Source organism: Hibiscus syriacus, unplaced genomic scaffold, assembly GCF_006381635.1.
Source record: "Hibiscus syriacus cultivar Baekdansim isolate YM2019G1 unplaced genomic scaffold, ASM638163v2 tig00111920_pilon, whole genome shotgun sequence".
Lineage (NCBI taxonomy): Eukaryota > Viridiplantae > Streptophyta > Magnoliopsida > Malvales > Malvaceae > Hibiscus > Hibiscus syriacus.
This window is the reverse complement of record NW_024063214.1, coordinates 262,291-269,605: the sequence shown is the minus strand read 5'-3', so window position 1 is coordinate 269,605 and position 7,315 is coordinate 262,291.

Below are 7,315 nucleotides of genomic sequence, written 5' to 3'. Positions count from 1 at the left end.
TTGATCTACCGATGAATGATTAGATCTTGTTTCTTGCTTAGCTTTATTGGATAAAAACTTAGATCTTATTGTTTTAAACATTTTGAATGTTTTTGGATTGTTTTGCTTTGGTTGTTGAATGTTTGAATTTGTTTGGATTTATGATTTGGATGATTGGATGTTTGAACTTATTATATATATATTTGGTTTGGTTTTAACTTTCTTTTTGAGCTTAATGTTTATTATTATTTTTTTACATCATTTACATATTAGTTGCATTATGACCAATTATGCCATTTCATATTTGATTATGAATATTGAATTATGAAACTAATGGCTAATCTCTCTTTTGTTTCTGATCTTAACAGCTTAAGCTTAATTTTATAAAGAACAATTGGCTTATTTTTTTAAAATCTTGTTTAAAAACGTTTTAGAGTCTTTTTGATTTAACAAAAAGGGGGGAGAAGTGTTAAAGTAAGGGGGAGTAATTTTTCAAACTTGATTTCAAAATTTATTAGAAAATCTTAAAATTACTAAAATGTTTTTTATATCAAAAAAGGGGAGATTGTTGAAAACATTTTGATGTTTCGATATAACAAATTAAGTTAAATGAATTTAAAGATTTTAAAAAAGATTTTCTAAGTATATTCGAGTTAATTACTCGAATATTAAAATATTACTCCAAGTATTTCAAAGTTCAATTTCAATCCTTACTAACGTGTAAAATTATGTTTTATACTTAAAATATTTTTGAAACAATTTTTACAAATTATTTCGAACCAAAACCAAGCCAAAAAATTCAATTTTCAAAGAGATGTTGTCCGCTCGGTATGAGTACTATAAATGAGTGCGAATATATGTGCAAGTATACACAATCGAACAAGTAATACGGTGATAAGTGAGTATCATATCTACAGGGATTGGAGGAAGTCGAATAAGTTCTATCAAAGCGCTTTACTTTTTCACCTAAGTAAAGTTAGTGATAGTATGTACAAATGATAATGTTGTGGAAAAATGAGATGGATGTTGTGGAAATGGAATGGTGGCATGGTAGCAAATGAATATGTCGTGGCAAAGTGGATGGAAATGTTTGGAAAATTCAATTGTGATAAGTGCAAACAAATAGAAATGTCAAGACAAAATAAAATGCAATTACTGGATTTAATAATATATATATATATATATATACATGACTTTAGCTTTCTCACACGACAAGCTGATATGGGAAAGAGTGATAGGAGTCACTAGGAAAATCTAAGTATATTTCTCTGAATGGTATTTCTTCTATGCCTAGCCTGCCCGACAGAGTCTACTAAGGTGCCCTATGCTATCTCTATTAAGGGACTCGACAGATTAAAGATGCCCTGGCAAAACCGATTGGCGTAAACCCCTGCAGTGATCCTATTGGTCTAGATAACAGGATATGTCTCGGCAATACCTTTTTACAGCAGTATTAACATCTAACCTATCGTCTTTGCACAACTCCTTTTAGTCGTATTAAATCCTAACCTCATCTCTAAGGTGGATTAGGCCTAGTTACTACCTAGAACCCCTTGTTTATGTAGTTCCTCCCTAGTTTCTCTCAAACACTAAGGATAATTTGCCAAGGCATTCTCTCAAACCCTCAAGACCTCCTAAGGAAAGGCTACTCTCATTGCTCCTACAACTTTAAGGCATTAAGTTTCATAAACAAAACATATTAAAGCATAGCAAAGCAACCATTCATTGAAATAAAAACTTAAACATCCAAGTGAACTCCCACCAAATAGGATTAGTTCATGGTGGGGTTCGAAATAAACAAGCACAAAGCAAGTATCATTTGTTCCTTACAACCCAATAACAATATATGAAAGCAAAGAACTAAGGGAGGGAGAGAAAGCCTTCGACGTGCACTGCCCAATGCTTCCCTCGGCCACCAAGCACTGCTCCTAGCGAACTGGCTCCTCTCGGATGCTCAGGACGCCATTCCCTCCGGCTTGTCAAGGAGAAATGCCACGGCAATTATAATTGACGGAGAAAGGTGAGACCTTCTCTCTCTAACTTTTTAAGCTCAAATCTAGGTATAACCAATGTCCATTTCAAGTTGGCTTCATCATCTATTTATAGGGGAAAACAAATCCTAGGATTTGTTGTTAACTATCCTAAGAAACCCCAAAAACCATGGTCAAGTACTTAGGAGTCGAGCAGTACAGTCTATGATACAGCCTGGGTAGCTGGCTGAGTGACCGGCATAATCCCGTCGTAGGTGCCCAAGGACAGATAGAATCTTTAGGGTCAGACGGTGTCATCATTAGAACTGGCGGTTGCAGCGCCGATTCCTCTAGGCATATCTTCGAGGTGGATTTCTCGGGTAGAGGGCACGAAGAGTTGGGGACAGCTGGCTAGGAAAATATATGATTTTACCTTGTGCGCTCTCGAAATGCCAGTTGAACTTGGCATTTTTATTTAACTCAGCAATCTCCTTATGTCACGACATTTTCTTTCCTCTTTACCTTACTTTCAATACATGCACATCATCAGACAAGTACCTTTCCCATAAAGTAGCACCGCTGTAAAAATAAAATGCCACGGCAAACTGATATTCACCACATGCAACTAAATGCTTCTAAATGCATCTATATGGTCCAAAATGAGCCTTTAGACATTCAATAACTTAAGTTAAAAGGTCCAAAAATGTGGTCTTTTACGGAGTTATCACACCCCCAAACTTAAGCTTTTGCTTGTCCTCAAGCAATGGATAGTAATAAGCAAAACAAAAATACCATGACAAGTTCAGAAACAGATTAGTTTACGGGATAAAATTTCAGCCCTCAGCACATATGGCTTCAACATGCTAGACTAGGTTGAGAAATCTAGTACTGTCCCCTATGGCAAGATTCTTTGTGTGGGTGTGTGCATTTTTGTATCCAGTCCATGCTTAACAAATTTAAAAATTTTCTAAGCAAGCTTTCTTAATTTTCCATGGCATTCACAAAATTTACTCCCACCTTGCTTTCTTTTCTTTAATTCTGCTACGAGGGGAGTCAACCCACCACTTTACCATCCCACACTCTAGGTGAAAGGGAGCATACCTTCCACCCCGAGCTAGTCAAGTAGAGTCATCCTGTGACTACTTTCATTCACTCATATGCCATGCAATAGCGGAGTGTCCCTCTACAGATATACCGATGTATTTATTCATAACTTCATTCATTTCATTTTTTCAATTCTTTTTCATTTTTTAGTGGGTTTTTCATCATTTAAAATTTATGCCACAACATTTTAAGAATTCTCTTATAAAAAATTTCTAAGTTTCTCAAGCATGGAAAACATACAATCGTGTATTCAAGGATTTCAAAAAAGCAAGTCCTAAATTAGTTCTATCATCCTCAACCAGTTATGTACATTCTATCCTAGCCATCAAATTCATCATTATTGGGCATCCTTAACTAATTCCAGAAAACTATTCAGGCAATTACTAATGTCATGACATTTTTAATTTACTGTTACTATCATGCAATGATGCGAGAAATGTGAGAACCCTGCTTCCCCCAAACTTGAGAGAAGCATTGTCCCCAATGCTTACTAAAACTAAGGAAAACAAAACTACATGCCATGAATGCAATGCAAATGTAAGGTACCTTGGCTTTAAGCGGTTGGTGGTGCAGCGGTTGAGCGACGATTGCACTTTCTTAGTTTGGCGGGGCTAGAATGTTCGGAGTCAGACACAGGTGTAGCTGGAGGAGTTCTAGGTCCTTCTGGAACGGCTGGGAGCGGGGGCTCCTGATGCTGAGATGCTTTCCTGAGGCGGTGTCAGCTCCTACGCAAGGGAGCTTGCTGTGGCATCTCGGATTGGGACTCCTCAGTGGGCTGTGGTACTTCAGGGTGTGCTTCTTCCATAGGCACGATAGGTTGCGGCATATGAGGATGTTCGACTGCCAGGGGTTCAACGAATTGTGGTGGTTTTGAGACATTGGCGAATTGGAGGTTGGCTTCTCGATTTGCATCGGGTGATACTGCATGGACTGGATCAGGGTCAACTGGATCGTCCACTTCAGCAGGATGGTGACTGTCTTTACTAGATGAGTGTTGAGAAGCAGTTGAAGCAGGGTGGGGTACTTCTGCAGATGCCTCTGCATTCTCATGCAGTGGCGCGAGTATGTCAGGGAAGACAGGAATGGTAAAGTTTGTGTGCGGGAGAAACTCTATCAAGGCGCTGGCGAAAAATTCATCTCAAAGCTTGGCATAGGCAAAATATGTCATCAGTTTGTTGGACAGCTGCCCGACAAGCTCTTGAGTGTGCTGGACTGCCTGTTCCAGGGCATTTGAAGTTGCCCTGACATATGGAAATGGTGTAGCGCTAGATGTGGTTGCCTCTTTTTCCTTCCCTTTGCCTTCCTTGTAACCCAACAACAGAGGGATTTTTGCTTTGGTGATTCCAGTAATACCCGATAAAATCTCATCAAATAATTCTTCAGGGACTTTTTTTTACGGCATAAAGCGGTGATGAGATTTGGAAATACCAGGGCACTTGCAGGTCGCTTCAGGCACAAATGAGCATGTTCCACGATAAGTTTCCCTACATCGATGGCGTGCCTGAATATAATTGAATACAGCAAGAGCATCCGCTAGCAGGACACGGTGGTATTGTGGGAAGTGGGTAAGAGTTTGTGCTTCATGAAATGATTCCACAACTTCACTTGTGGAAGTAGTCTCTCCCGGTCCATGGTCTTGCGGGTCATTTGTTGACCGTTCCATTGAGTATCGGGAAGACAAAGGTCTTCCAAGATGCCTTGGTAAGTTTCGTTGTCAACTTCTTATGCAAAATGAGTATGGTGGTCATCAGCAACCTGCAGTTTAAAGTAGTGATTAATGACAGTATGAGTAAAACGAATAGAAATGTCGCGAACTACCACGACATGCTGATTTGGCTCGGTGATGTTTGAATAAAACTCCTTCACTATGGTTGCGTTGACGGCGGTGGGATGCTTAGCAAATTTTTGCCACTTATGTTTGGTGACCACATCGAGCACCTCGCTCCCCAAGTCGGCTTCTTCCTCCTCAGAAAAGATAAACCCCAACTCGAAAAAGACTCATCGGTTCTTAATAGTTTAGAACCGTTCCCGACGACATCATCTACAAATCGTGGTGGCGAGGGTGGTGGAGGGGGTCGTGATCGGACCATCGTGAGAAGACAAAACAAGAGAAATGGAAAAAGCTTGGCGTGGTCGGCTATGGAGGTTCGGTTAAACGGAGGGAAGGAATAGATGAAAGAAAGTAAAAGTGAAAAGAAGATAAAAAAAGAAATATTTTTATGGGGGAATATTGAATAAGAATGTGGGGTCTAGGCGGGAAGAAAACAAAAAGAAAGAATGATAAATTTTAATCTTAAGTAAAAGTGATAAGTTAAAAAGTTCCCTCATTTTACTTTTCAAGTTTTCGCCTAAATTGTTCGCAAGCTTCTTCCATACATCTCACGTGCTGTCTATGTGGGTTAACCCTTGCAAAAATACAATAAAAATAACTAATTAAAACAAGAAATATTAAAATAACAGCAAGATAAGAATAATTTATGTACAGAAGTAAAATTAAAATGCCACAGCATCCTTAAGATGTCAGACCAGTGTCGACGTCGTACAAGAGCAGCGCCGACTTGTCATGTGCAGGTGGGATTCTCTGGTAGGCCTTTAGGCGCTGGCCATTAACTTTAAAGATGGATCCATCATCCATGTTCTTGATATCAACAGTGGCGTATGGGTAAACATGATGGATTTCGAATGGTCTCGACCAACGTGACTTCAGTTTGCCAGGGAAGAGTTTGAGCATTGAGTTGAAAAGCAACACTTTCTGGCCCACATGAAAATGTCGTGGCAAAAGTATTTTGTCATGCCACTTTTTGGTTTTTTCCTTGTAGAGCTTGGCATTTTCATATGCTTGTGCTCGAAACTCCTCCATTTCATTTAGATCAAGCAATCGTTTCTCCCAAGCAAGTTGCTAGTCGAAGTTTAGCTTCTTGATTACCTAGTATGCCTTGTGTTCTAGTTCAACTGGTAGGTGGCAGGCTTTTCCATATACCATCTTGAAAGGCGACATTCCCAGAGGTATTTTAAATGCTGTCCTATAGGCTCATAATGCTTCATCGATCTTGGGGGACCAGTCTTTCCTTCTAGGGTTCACCACCTTCTCAAGGATTTGCTTGACTTTTCGATTGGACACTTCAGCTTGTCCATTTGTCTGCGGGTGATATGTCATGGCAATCTTATGTCGTACTCCATATTTCTGTAATGCCTTGGCAATCAGCTTGTTGTCAAAGTGAGTGCCCTCATCGCTGATGATGGCTATTGGGACTCCAAATCGAGTGAATATGTTCTTGTGAAGGAATTTGAGCACCGTCTTAGAATCGTTCTGTGGCATAGCAATTGCTTCAACCCACTTTGAAACATAGTCCACTGCAAGCAAAATGTATAAGTCTCCAAAGGAAGATGGGAATGGTCCCATGAAATCAATGCCCTAAACATCGAAAAGTTTTATCTCCATAATATTTTGCAGTGGCATTTCGTGTCGTCTGGAAATGTTTCAAGTGCGCTGGCATCTGTCGCATGCTTTGCAAAATTCGTAGGCATCTTTAAATAGCGATGACCAATAGAAGCCCTATTGGAGGAATTTTGCAGCAGTTCTCAAACCTCCAAAATGCCCTCCACAGGTCACTGTGTGGCAATGTTGTAAGATATCACTTTGCTCTTCTTCGGGGATGCACCATCGAATCATTTGATCGGCACATTGCTTGAACAAGTAAGGCTTGTCCCAAAAATAGAACTTGGCATCATGCAAAAACCTCTTTTTGCTCTGGCTATTTAGTTCATAAGGAAAAACACCACTAACAAGAAAATTAACAAGGTTAGCATACCACGGAATTGTCATGGCATATAAAATTTTCTTGTCAGAGAATTCTTCTTTAATATCAAAAATGTCATGACATTCTGAAATGTTCTCTAGCCTAGATAAGTGGTCTACAACCTGATTTTCAGTACCTTTCCTATCGATTACCTCTAAGTCAAATTCTTGCAAGAGTAATATTCACCTAATCAGTCTAGGCTTGACATCTTTCTTGTTCACTAAGTATTTTATAGCTGAATGATCAATGTGAACTATAACTTTGGTGCCTATCAAGTATGGCCTAAACTTGTTAAATGCAAATACCACGGCAGATAATTCTTTCTCAGTGGTCATGTAATTTAATTGTGCATCATTTAAGGTACGACTGACATAATATATGACATGAAATATTTTACCTCTATGTTGCCCAAGCACAGCTCCCATGGCAAAATCACTTGCATCGCACATTAATTCGAACGGG